This window comes from Meleagris gallopavo, chromosome 5, assembly GCF_905368555.1.
Source record: "Meleagris gallopavo chromosome 5, MGAL_WU_HG_1.1, whole genome shotgun sequence".
Classification (NCBI taxonomy): Eukaryota; Metazoa; Chordata; class Aves; order Galliformes; family Phasianidae; genus Meleagris; species Meleagris gallopavo.
This window is the reverse complement of record NC_139408.1, coordinates 15,126,467-15,140,227: the sequence shown is the minus strand read 5'-3', so window position 1 is coordinate 15,140,227 and position 13,761 is coordinate 15,126,467. Positions and strand designations below refer to the sequence as shown.

The 13,761-nt window shown below is 40.8% G+C and overlaps 1 protein-coding gene across 5 annotated transcripts in view; it reads left to right on the top strand.

Annotated features, from left to right (window-relative positions):
• The window catches only part of TSPAN4 (tetraspanin 4), a 396,192-nt gene that overhangs the window by 12,496 nt on the left and 369,935 nt on the right, over positions 1-13,761 (top strand). The window lies entirely within an intron of this gene.

The window sequence follows — 13,761 nt, the reverse complement described above, 5'->3', positions numbered from 1 at the left end:
ATGGTGGAGTTCTGTCAGTGGTCAGCCTTGCCTATTTACTGTTGTTTTTCTTTTTTCCCTGAGGTTTACACAGCTGCTTTGGTTGTAGGTTTACACTCACTTCCTGTATGAGTTCAATGTGTGCATTAGGGTAAGGAGGCTGGGATGTGAAGTCACCTCATGCTGTTATACTGTTTTCTTTGTCATCGGTGTTCCATGATCTGCTTGTAATTTTGGACACCCACTGACTATGAGAAAGCTCCACCTGTATTTTAGAGCAAACTTTGTCTTTAAAAGAGGGCTTATTTTATGGGATGTGAGAAGCAAAGCAGAAAGTGAGTTGCCTAGCAAGTCAGTGAGAAGAGCTATGGCTTGAGTCCAGGCTCTTTGGTTCTTTTGCTGCATTGCATCTACTTGGCTAACCTGTCTCCTGTTCAGTACCTTCATTGTTTCCTCTGACTAGATAGCTGGATGAACACGAGAAAGTTGGTGCAGTGTTTCTGGGTTGTTAGTATTGCTTCATTTTTAAGCTTTTTGGCAGGGAGTGGACCTATTCTTAAGTTTCTCACAGGAGAATGATCACAATAAGGTCAACTATTGGTGAACTCGACCTATTGTTTTCATGTTGGTTTCCTGATCTTTGTCCCGACTACTGTATAGCTGCTATTTCAAAAGAGCAGTGTCTCCTTAAAGTGGCAGCTCAATCTGAGATTAAGCAAAATTTACTTTGCTGGAACTTGGCTGCGTTTATCTTTGTTTACAATCCATGCCACTTGCACCAAGTTTGGCCTGCTGTTTTCCAGAAGGAGCCACAAAGAAGCTTAAAATATGTGTTTCTGTGTCCCTCTGGAGATTATTGTGCTTTCACCATTTTACTTTCATCTGGATTGCGCATTGCTATTCAGATTTAACAGCAGCGCAGGCCAAGTAAGTGAGCATAATGTTGATCCTGCTTAGTTGGCCGTGTCTAATCCAGCTGTTCCTAATATACATTGGCTTGAATTCACGCCACTTAATTGAAAGGCCTAAAATAAGAGATAGAGAGATGTTTGTCTGGATGGTGACTTGCATGTTGGTGGGTAGAGGTGTCCCTCTTTCTCTATTGACCACAGAGGAAGCTGAGTGTTATGATCTACCTATATTGGGTATTCTATATGAGTAGCTAACGCTGAGTCAGGTAGAGTTGAGCCACGTGTTGGAGAGTGCAAGGAAAGCACGGGAGAGTCACTGTCTGTGTCATCTTTTGTAGCTTTGTTGCTACTTGAGTTAGAAGAAATTCTGCTTACAACTTTGTGGGGCTGCGAAAGGCTTATTTCCACTTGAATCTGTTTTCCTGCTCTGCATATTTTTCTAGTACAAAGTCTGACCTATACTGACAGTAATGTGAAGGGTGATGCCTTATTTTGATTTTGTAGATGCATCTTGGATAGCTTTTGTAGATTGTGATGTCTTCAAGCCAGGAAGCCTAGGTGCTGTTGCTGGCAATGGTTAATTCAACGAGGAGCACTGGGTTGCTGCTTGACCTTCAGCATAGCACAGCACTTGCTCTTGTCTCATGCTGCAGGTAATGGTTACCCAAACTCAGCCAGAGACATCAAATAAGGCAGAGCCTTGCCTTCAGGCACTACATGAATGGACAGAGTGCAGGAAGAGTCAGAGGATGTTGGTGATGTCTATGGATACACGATCAAGCTTGGTGTATTCCTTCAGACTTCTCTCTTCTCTGAACTTTCATGCTACTTGTCTCTGATTCAGAGCTGGGTCTCTCAGTAGGCCTCCTTCTCCACTCCTACCCCTTGTCTGAGAGCAGGAGGTGAGTAAGCATCATGTCAGTCTGGGATTGTTGTAAATAAATGAAACAAGGGTGCTCTCCCTAACCTTCCCATCAATTATATGGGCTTGTGATGTACAATTCAACCACTGGGTGTCTCTGGGCTATGCAAAGCTCCAGGCAAGATCTGGTCTCTAGAAAGCTGTTGCTCTGGTTATGTTTGTTTGAGGCTGCAGTTTGTGACTGCAGTTTAGTATTTGCTTTGAAGGACCTTTTGTTTCCTTCTTGGTTGACCACTTAAAATGTGACTTCCCCGCTCCTGAAAATGGAGTGGAGTTGCCCTGTGCGTGTAAGGTGACACAGGGTTTTGGATAGTTCTGCCTTGCCCTATACAAAGGGAAGCAAACTCCCCAACCTGCCTTCACTTCTCTCTGTTTCTGAGCACCATGCTTTTGTCATAGCACTAAGCTGTGCAGAAGGTCTGGGGAGGAGAATGTTAGCACAGTAGTCTTGCTACCTTTCCGTAACTGATTGGCTTTTTTTCTTTTTCCTTTAGCAGTGACAAAGCTTACTCTTGAGTTTAAGTTCAAGTAGATAATTAATCTGTCTGTCAACATGGCTTTGCTAGCCACAGTATTTTCTTCAATTCCAAGGGAAGAGTTACTTTTTCATTGTGATGCTGGAAGGGTAAAAGGCAGCCTATTCTCTGCTTTAAAAATGCCGTGATAGAAGGTAAAGCTTTCATTAAACATGCCTGTCTGAATTCATATGCTTAAGTAGCTGAACTGCTGCTAATATCTTTTGAAAGAGGAGGAAAGAACACTGCTGTAATAGCCAGCACTCTGGATGGTTAATTAGTAGTGTTTTCTGTGTTGCATACAGGGGGGAAAAAGTGAATTGATTCAATTGTAGATTTATGCTGGGGGGAAAAAAAAAATCAACCCTCACAAAAACATGTTTGTCTGCTGCTAAATGGTAGTTCTCCCGTTCTTTCCTACCCCTTCGTCTTACAGTCAGTTAGGGTAGCTGACATCTCAGTGGTTTGCAGGTGATGCTATCCATGTTGTAGCTTTCCTAGTTATTGACTTGCCTGATGGAAGACTTGTGGAATAGCTGGTGAAACAGCTCATTCATAGCAGAAGCTCTTTCTTCTGACTGTGCTTTGCCTGGGTACCTGGTTATTCTGAGTGGTGTTTTGTGGTGCTTAAATCGGTGAGATGGGATCTTGCTGATCTAGACTAGGGATCTGAGCCTGCCTCGTCTGTTGTAGAATTATTTTGTTTTGGTGGTGGTCAAGGTATTACTCAGTACATTCCTGAGGGATGTCAGGACCTAAGATTAACTGGCTTCTGGCACTAATTGTAGTAAGAAGAGTGAAGGTGAATGCACTATATCCAAGACTGAATAATGTTTTTTCCTGAGTTTGTTTGTTGGTAGGCAGCATTCAACTACTGCAGTGGATGAAGAAAAATACCACAAATCAACTAAGAGTAATAACTTATTGTACTGTATGCATACAATTCTGTGGGAGCTGAGAATTATTTCTGTGTAGAGGTAAAATAATTCCCCTCAGCTTCTTGGTGATGGGTGTGTAGAACTCAATACAGGTCTAGGCTTGCAGTAATGCAGACTGGAACTTGGTTGATAAATTCAGCACTTTGCTGTGGTGTGTGGACAGGTGTCATGTTCATTGCTGCCAATGCCAAATGTTCATTACAACCTCAGTTACAGGTTGATATGGAGCCATAGTGACTAGCTTGGATGAAATACCTGGCTCTGGGTACGTGAGAGGAATTCTTCTGTGCTTAATCCAGATTATTCTGTTCTAAAACAGGTTCTTAGGTTGCAGAGGGAGACTAGAAGCTCGGAATTGTGACAGTGCTGTCACCTCTGTGCTATAGAGTGAGAATGCCTGGCTTAGTGAGACAGAGAGCCCAGGAGTTCTGAAACTGTGAGGGTTGAAATTACTACTGTAACCACTGTACTGCATTTACGAAAGGATGTTTTAAAAATCTGTTCCCTGTCTCGCCTTGGAAACTTTCAATACTCAATCACATACAAGCACTAATTTGAGTTACAAGACCTGATGTTGGTTTCCATTTATTCCTCCTCCATTTTCAGTCTGTAAAGGTTATTTCATTTCTTTGGAGACAGAAGCTTACATTTTACTGGCACCAACCTACGTGGGTGTCTGCAGCTGTAATCAGGAAGGAAGGGTGCAGCTAGATGCTCTCGTCACCAATGGGTTTCAAATAAAGGGCTAGTTTAGCAGTTGGAAGATGCGATATAAACTTGTTTGGTAGGTAGTTGAAAATACCACATCATGAAAAAGAATGTTTTTGAAAACAGTAACAGCACTCCTTGCATCACATCACCTGCAATCCATGGTACCAGAGGAGGAGCTGAGCGAGATGGACCTGCTTGGTTGTAATACAGGTTAGCAGCCTCTACTAAGGGGAATGGAGAAAGTTAATTTTCAAGATACTGAAAATAACAATTCATTACTTATTCTGCTATAATCTATGTTCCTATTCAGCAAAGGGCTGAATAGGCATTTTCAAGTCAAGCGTTCAGAGGTACATTTCCAAAGGTCTTCTAGTCTCTAGAGGTATGAAAAGCAGCACTTTAAAAGGCTTTTATGATGTATATTATAGATACCCTGTACCTACAGAATCCATGGAGAGTTTTCTCCTTGGGCCTTTCTATTCTCGTTTTTTGATCACCTTGACTCTGAGCCTTGCCTTGCATCTGTCTCACTTAGCAAGGCAGAGAAGCATGTGTCAAAGTATTTTTCTGAGTTGAGGTATTTATAATGGAAAAGAACAAAGGGGAAGAGAAAAGACAGTGGGAAGCAGTGACCAAATATGGTTGTTATTGAGCCCGAGTGACTGTGTAAGTACACAGATGAGTAAGGATGCCAGCTGTGCCAGCAGCCTAGCCCACTGGAGTCTGATGGCAAGATTACCCCTGTGTTTAGCAGCTCAGAAGTTTGCTTTGGGCTGGTGGAGGCAGACCCACGGGGCTGCTTCACTTTATGCAGATATTCAGCATGAAATACACAGTAGAGATTTGAAGGTGTTAGTGATTAACTAAATGAGAACTTGAATGGCAAAATGATCCTGTTATGTTTCTTATGCTTGGCAGAAGGAGAGGTGTCAGGGTGATGCTGCAGTGTGTTTCAGAGCTGTGGGAGTTTGTGGCAAAGTGGAGCAGGTGTGAGCACTCCAGATCATGACTAAGTGATGTCTCGTCTGATGAAGAGTGCTGTTTTATTCCTCTCCCTTCAATGTTTTCTTCCAAATCTAATTTGCCTCAATTATGTATTTTCTCTCTTATTACAATTACTGATAGCTTGCAGTTTCGTGTCAGCCTCTTCCTGCTGCAGGCTGGAAGGGGAAGGAATTAGTCTCTACTATAGGGAGATCTTGTAGCATTAAGGCACTGCACAAGGAGACAATGCTGCTGACCTCAGGAACACGTACTCTGAGTGGTGAAATATGGGCTGGCTGTGTTGCCAGTGTCCCTGAAGCTGGGAGCAGCCTGTGTCTCCCAAGCACTTTGTCCAGCCTCCCAGCTACTGATGTACACTCAGGCTTGTTTGGCACTCAGTACTGACCTGCTGATTTTTGATCTTTGTTATTATATATATACATATATTTTTAGCTAATGCTCTCTGGGAACATCTGTTGTGTCATGGTTATTCAGCTGGATTTTTTTTTTTAACCTGGGTACGCAAATAAATTGAATGAAAAAAAGTGAGCAGGTTCCTTGCAGAAGCCATGGTTCTGCTCTTAATACTTGTGGGTGCCTCATGGATTGATGGCAAGTCTGGATGAGAAAGGTTTCCAAAATTACTGGGCTGCAAGTTTTTTTTTTTTTTATGAAGTACTTCAGTATTGAATTCTCATACAGAAGGGCTAATAATGTAGCTGAAGTCTATTTTTTTTTTTTCTTATACCACTTAATTAGTTAGGGGAAAAACAGAAAGAAGTACAGTGAGGATGACCTCATAATGGATTTTTCTTGCCCTTTTGACTTGTAGATGCTTTTGAAAGGTGACAACGATACATTTCTTCATCTATGTTGGTTTACTCAACGCTTTTTCAGTAGAAATGCCTCACTGCTGCTTGATTTCTGAACCAAATCAGCACATTTGTAAATAGCTAGTCCAGGTCTTTAAGACCAGATACTCCTCTATTTTTCTTACAGCTGAGGTTTTCTTCTGCCTCTCAAAGGTGTGTGTGGGTGTAGGTGTAGGTATAGATGGGAGAGAGAATTAATATCTGCAAGTAAAAAAGAAAAAACCCCATGAACTCCAACTATACTTAGATGAAGCTTTTAATCTTAGTACTGTACCCCACTGCTGTGTATATGTGCATAAAAATATTTTTCCTAGTAACTTTAATCTCTGGATAGTTAGGTTAGTGTACGTGTGTTCTTTTTTCTAGTCAGAGTGTGTACAGAGATTGCCAGCATTTGCCTTTAAAGTTCCTTCTTGCACAGTTTTCTGTGCAGAACCTAAGCAGTGTGTCTGTTCAGCAGACAGGCTGTTGTGTATTAGCATCTGCATCTTTGTGGTCATTAAAGCATTGCCTGATGCTGCCAGTAGAACACTGGACTGAGGACCAAAGATTTATCTCTATTAAGCCTGACTTGAAATTAGCGCACCTGCTTGCTTCTGATCTGATTTTGTCCTGTTAATGTTCTTCACAAACAAGTGCTTGTATGTCTTAACAATCTACATTACTCAGATGCCACTGAGCTAGAGAACAATGAAAATATACAATTGATGTAACTTCCTTTGGGATGCTTTCAAGCAAGCATTTGAGATATCCAGCCTTTTGTGTTTGGGAGGTGACACTAATGGGGATTAGGACAAAATTTACTTGGTTTCAGATCACATTATATTGCTTTCAGCAGAGCACCTTCTGTCTTTCAACCGTGTAGTTGTGGAGTCCTGGCCTTTTGCAACAAATGCTGTGTGAATTAGATGATGGGTTTGTGTGTGTGCATTGATGCTGAAGAGTTCATTAGGAGTGCATTTTGGAGACTAATTCTATTGATTGTCTAAGTGGTGCTCATCTGGTCGTGTGTATGAAGGACTCAGCAAGGGGAAAGAAAGTGCTGTGAACGAGCAGTGTGCAGAGCAAGGGGGAATGCTTTCCACTCTTGCAGACTTAAAAAGAAGGCCTTGACCACAATGATCTCAAGATCCTGAGAGGAGGGAGGGAACAAGGCAAAAAAGAAATATTTCAGACTTGACACAAAGTAAAGCTCCCTGAAGCTAAGCAGAGTTTTGGTTATATATTGATAAGAAGCACCCAGCAAACACTGTGCTAAAAGCTAAATTGACAAAACCTTTAACCTACTGGAGTGTCTTCCTCTCTTTAACATCTTCATAGCCATGGGTTGTTCATCTTCTTGGGAACAATTTGTGCTCTACTTTGTCAGGAAAACCTGGTTGGGATTTGGGATGAAAGTAGTGCTTTCTTGGGTGCACATGGAAGTGGCTACAGCCTATTGCTCTTGCTTGGCGACTTACGTAGCATAGAAAATAAATCCTGCCTTGTATGTTGGGTGTGTTGAATGATAGGTCAAAATATTTTTCTTGCAGTGTGATGTCAGTCACTTGATATGGCTGTTTATCAAGTGGATCACATAGTGTTTTTTTTTTTTTTTATATGGTAGGTGTTAGTAGTTCTCACCTGTGAGTCAGTCTGCTAATGTATGCAAGTCTTTCCTGATTCATGTGCTGGAAATGAATGATGTATTTTTTTCTACTGGGAATTTGCATTTCTTATAAACTACAATAGGAATAGCAGCATTTCTGAAGAAAGGCAATCTATTTTTATTAAAAGAAATGTGAATTGGATGTCTTGTACAAAACTTTTGAAATGTGCTGTATAGAACATGTGTCATTCTCTGTCCTCACTTCAGTATGAATCAGCTTAGGAATCCTGCTTCTAAATATGCCTGTATTAAATTACTGCTATCTGTCTCTCTATTCAGGAATTCAGACTGCACTAAGGGGCCAGCTCACTTCGTCTACCCTTGAAGAGAGATGCATAGTGCAGAGATGGCAGAAAACCTTCACTCTCGTGTCTGAATATTCTTTCATCACATACTGTTTCTCATGTTTCATTACATATCTGTTCTATGTAATCACTGAAAGTCTTGCTAGAGTTTAGTCTTCATCATTTGGAATATTGAGAAATAACTGAGCAGGCTTGCTGCCCATCTTGCAAAGAGCTGCAGTTTTCTCTTGCTTGCAGGTGAGGAAAATTTGAATGTCTTCCCAACACAGCTTTCCCTGTCCATGTGTCCGTCATATGTGATGTCTTGGATGAAACCTGTGTTTCCTTCATGCAGTCCTGTAGCTCTTTTCTTTTTGGTTTCAGGCTTGCACTGATGATACTATGATTACATCTTTAAGCTGAAAGTTGCTTTAGGGAAATACCTGTAAATTAGTCCACTGATAAAGCAGTAGGTTTTACAGCCTGCCAGGGCTTCAGAGCATTTTATTTTGTTTATGGGCTTAAATGTCTATTTGCAAATCACTTTTGATGTCTGGGATAGCAGTGATAATCGTTTCAGTCCACCATGCCTCTTTTGATCTCAATGCATCTAGCAAAATAAGAAATAAAACTTTGCCTGGGCAACTGCATGTGGTGAAGGTTCTTGAGCATCAAACTTGTGCTTGTTACGCTCAGTTGGGCCTTGAGATGACATCACGAGGATGCTTCGTAAAGCTGAAAAATATAGTACTGCTGAGTTGGGCCATGAAGGATCTTGTGAAGGTAATGAAAGACTGTTGGATGGTTTAACTGCCCTTTGGCAAAAGAGCAATGCTCTGTGCTCAAAGACTGTGAGGAGATTAAGCTTTCACTGCCACTGGATTTTAAGGAGACAGGCAAGGTATTCCTTTGAAAAAAAGTTCAGTAACATGAAGGAAAAAACAACCAGTCCTTTCCCTATCTGCTTAGAGGGTGATTGTTTCAAATTTTGTATTTAAAAAGCTACCAAGAATTATTTAAGGACACGATCTCTAATCTGTAGATGTTCTTATTAAGTAGAATTTTCATGTCGTTTGTTTTCTTTCTAGTTGTCTCCTTTTAGTATGGATAGAGGGAGAATAAACTGGCAGCTGTAGGAACTTGGACAGAAGTGGCATTTCAAGTAAATTTTGCCCATGAGAATGGCTAACAGTTCTGTTCTGCATTGCTAGGAGATAATGGGACTGTCACAATGTTAGCATCTACTGCCATTTGTTTTCATTGTTTAATGTGCATGGTCACTGAAGCTCATAATTAGAAAATAAGTTCCTTTTAGGAATATGCCTTATAAAGCAGAGCTCGAAATTAGTATTCATTATGGATGCCACTGTGTATGTGACTTAAACAAGTATGAGCACCTAACCATTGTTTGCTTTCTTTTCTTTGCAATTATTGTATTATTCCCCTTGTGGCCCTTTAAAATGTTGGCCTGGTTTTGACTTCTGTAGATAATTGTCTAATATAATACATTGGAAAGGGAAGCTAACCACAGAGTTAATTTTGTTCTCTGAAGTGTTCAGCTTCTTAGGCTGATCTATCTTTAAAGGCTTGGTTTCTTGCTATAATGACTAAACTGTTGGGGATTATTGCATACACAGAAATGAAAACATTAACTTGTTTATTCTTTCTGATTAATCTCCTGTGTAAAGATGGATTTCAGAATACAAAGTTTTAGTGGCTTTCTTCCATCCACTTCTGTATAGCATGTAGTAGCACTAATTTGTGCTTTGGTCAACAGTTCTGTAGGCTAGACCATTTGGTAGTCTGGTCTCTGTGTGTGTGTCTGTCATCTTGCTCGTTCTGCATATGTGGACTTTGACTCTGCTGGGAATTCTCTTGGGGCTAACATTCAGATGTGCTACCTTTCTTGCAGCGTGGCACTTTTGATGAGACCCAAAGGTGTCCCGTGGGGAAAGCACTGACAGAGAAGAACTTTAGGATGCCTTTAGCAGGGCTTTAGTAGCCCAATTCCTCTCATTTCCATTTAATGGCACAGTACCAGGCTTGTTCTAAGTCTTCGCTTGTTGATTAATTTGTTCTTTTCTGTTCTTGAATTGGAAACTAATTGAGTACTTGTGAAGGATGCCAGATTAAACTCTGTTTTTTGTCTAGAGTGCCAGTGAAAATGCTTTTCTCTCCCATGCTTCCGTAGGAAACCACGCTTGAAAACTAAACAAAACAAAAAACTGCCTTATGTGATGCTGTGTGAGGCTGACAGGCATGTGCAGATAGTTGCCCTGTGCTGATAATGGTTGGCTCTGTTAGATGAATTTAATCCCACTGTTCTAGCCAGAAACCATTTTTGCGTTCTTTAGCTTTGAAAATCAATGACTTCCCAGCACAGAGTGGGAGGACTGTATTGCGCTGCTGTGAGTGTCCCTGTCTGCTCTGGAGATATTCAATGTAGTGACTCTGCTTCAGACAACTCAGCAGCACATTCTATGAATGAGTGGTGTATGTGGTACGATACTCCTGCTCCATCCCTTTCTCCACTTCTCAGAATACAGCCCTGGCTACAGAGAAGAGACTTGAGACTGCAGTTACGTGGAGCTCTCAAGCAATGTATTTGTCAGCTTTTTTTCCCCCCCTTCTGTGGTATAAATGATTAATTCAAAATGGTGGTCTGGCATATAAGGGGGGAACCAGCATTTTCTTATTCCAAACTCACACCTTGATCAATCTGCCTGCCTTAGATAATGAAGGAAGATATTTTGACAAGTGACAATGGCTACTTTTTACTGTCATGAGTGAATAAATTCTTTTCCCTTGAGATAAGAGAATGTTCCTCATTGTCACAGACATCACTTTCCTTTCTTCAAGGCTGCAGGTTGTTTTGGTCATGGAACAGCACTAAGGCCAGATGAGAAGTCAAACCATTCAGGAATTGCAGAACCCACACACTTTCTACTGCAGTGTCAGGTTTGCTCTCTTGCGAGCTTCGTAGAAGACATAGGGACTCTAAAGTGAGTCTGTTTTTTGCTTTGGCAAAGTGTGTACATTTAGATTGTTTATTTCTGGTGTTTTCTAGTGTTTTGGGCTGAGAAGAGTCTAACACGCTGCAGGGCATGTTACTGTACAGTTGGGATACAGACTCTTGAAAAAGGAAATGCGGCCTTTCTTGGGGGGGCAGTGGGGTGTTCCTCCCCTCTCCTCTCAATTGCATGACTGGCAGTTGTTCTTTGTGCCTCCTTAGGTGGACAGGAAGATGGTTAAGCTTTCAGAATCTGGTTGAATTAGAGAAATATTTTACTTCATAAAATACAAAGCAGATTTTCTTTGCAGAATGTGACATCCCATTTCTTTCCCCTTCCCCCATTATTTGCTTACTTTAATCTTTCTGGGAGGAAGTCTGGGCTGTTGACTTTTTCATTGTTGTTGTTTAATGTTAAACAACTTTTTTTTTTTTTTAAACTCAGATATGCCTTGCAAATGCTTGAAAAATGTCTGGAGTTCTTGTTTGCCTAAGGATTAAACTGGAATAAAAAGGGCAAGCACTGTCTTGCTGTCTGGATAACACTGATATAACTCAGTACTTTGTCAGAATACATGAATTCTGCATTGTTCAACCAAAGAAACCCAGTTTCTTTTTTGTGCAATTTTGTAACAGGGCAGTGTAGGGGTACCCAAGATATATGAGAAGAGGCAGATGTTTCTCAGCATTGAGGATGTCTGTCTGTCTGTTGCTGCTCAGCTGTAGAAGATTCTATCTGGAGGAGGTGGATGACCAGGTTGTCAGATTGTCCCACATGCTGAATCAATATTTCTTCAGAAAGCCTCTTTTTAATAGTGTTTCCAGCAAACGTGCTTTATAACAAAATAGGAATGTGTAAGCAGCTGTGCCAGTGCGTAGTGGATGGGGTGCTTCAGGGAGCAGGAGTGAGCTGCAGCGAAGGAAGAAAGGATTTCAGTTTCACAATGCAGTGTTGGTACCTGGAACCTGTAATAGCCAAATCTGAGTGAGATGTACATCTCTCATGAGCTGGTAAAAAAGACTCTGGGCTCCAGCACTAGCAGTAGCTATCAACTTCTAGTCCCTTTTCCTGTAGAGCTGGCTACAGGGAGCTCTGAGTGAGGGTGAGGTAGATGCCAGTGAAGCATGTAGTATTTTTTCTTTCCCCTCTTCCTTTTCTCTTTTCTCATATCTCAAAGGGGCTGCTACTTCAGAGACTATTTCCCAGCCCTGCTGAGTAAGTAGAATAAAATGGAGCAGTACAAGTGAGCAGCGGGTTCTATGGGAGGTACTGGCAGCCAGAGTCAAACGCAGCAAGTAGCAGTGATGCAGGAACAAACCTTTTGTCTTACCAGGCATTTATCTTGAATTCTTTTAAGTTGCAGTGCTTACAGTTTGTTCCTAATTAATCTGATCTTCAATCAGAAAATACAAAATGTTTTTTTTTTTTTTTTTTTCCCCCTACCAGAACAAAGAATGAAACTGGAGAAATTTATTTGAGCAGTGTTTCTTTTAGTGGCTAAACATGGGCTTACAAACACATTTATTAACGTTTGCTTGTAGATCTTACTGTCACTGTGTGGAGTAAGACTGTGGTTAATAAGAAGAAAATTATGTATCCTTCTGCTTTATTAGAGCAAGTCCCAGTGAAGTGAGTATGGCTGCTACGGTGTAGCTGGAGAGAGCATGTTTTGATGTTCTGTCTGCTTTGGGCAAATGTGACTGTATTGAGGACAAAACAGCAGCAGAATTGCTGGTTCTGTCACATGTGTGGTGCTGTTAATTTCTTGGTTATTCCACGAGTCAAACAGGGTGTTTTCTGTGTCCTCTGACTGCTCGTCTTCAGAGGCAACTGGGCTGATGTCAGTTCTTCCTGGCTGTGTTAAAAGCTTGGAGGAAGAAGAATCTGGTGGTAGTTCTATTAAAAGTTGATCCTAGGGAAGTAGAACTAATCTCAGAGATCTAGCATATGTTCTCCATGGTTATCATCAATATAACAGATATAATATTGGAGTGGTAAGGGTATTTCAGTTGAGTAATGTGAAGCAGGAGCTGATGAGCTCAAAATGTTTTGATCCAGCAGAGCCTTTCCCTTCACTGGAAATATAAGTATTCTTAAATTTTGTTGTGTTAAGAGAATATCCTCCAAATAACCTAGTTGATAGAATAAAGAAACTTTAGGGAAAGCATAAACAATTAGCTGAAATCAGATTCAGATTTTTTTCTTAAATAATCTTTGCTTCTGAGGTTAAAATAACAAGAACCAGATGTAAAATTGCAGATATGTTCAGGACTTTGAATTCACTTTGTGAATTACGATGTTGTGGCTTGGAGAGAGAGGCAATCAGAGCCCTACCTTCTGCCAAATGGGCAGGAATGTTAAGTTCTCTTGTTTCTCACTTCTGAGAAACGGAGTAAAAAAAACCTGTTGCTTGCATAAGAAGCTCTGGCTCATCTGTCTGTATTTGCTTTCCCAAAGGAAGAGTAGTATTCAGACTAAACTTTGTTAGATACTGTACGCTTTTTTTTCTGCAAGTAATTGAAGTTTTATGAACATTAAGTAGAATTTATGCAAATAATGAATAAGAAACTTATTTCCAGCAGAAGTGTTAAATAAAAGCTGCATAATCTTCTAGGCTACCATTGTTCTAGTGATACAATAACTCACTTGCTATTTTCTGCCTTATTTCTGGAAGTTGGCATCTTATCCAGGGTATGTTTGGAAGATGAACAAAAGGGTTTGATTTGTTGATAAACATAACCCTCCCTCTGGTGCAAAGAGCAAATGACTGTTCTCTGGCCTTCTCCCTGAAAAATGCTCTTCCTCATTGCTTTAAGTATCTGCCCGACTACTTTCTGCATCCTTGTGTCTTGCTAAAGTCTGAGTTTGCAGCTGATGACGCTGTAATAAATTAGTGGGTTGGAAAGGAGGGACACTAATGAAGCTTGTCTTAATGGGAGGCTGTGAAAGTGCCTATGCTAGGACTGGTTTTCTGAATTTTTAAAGG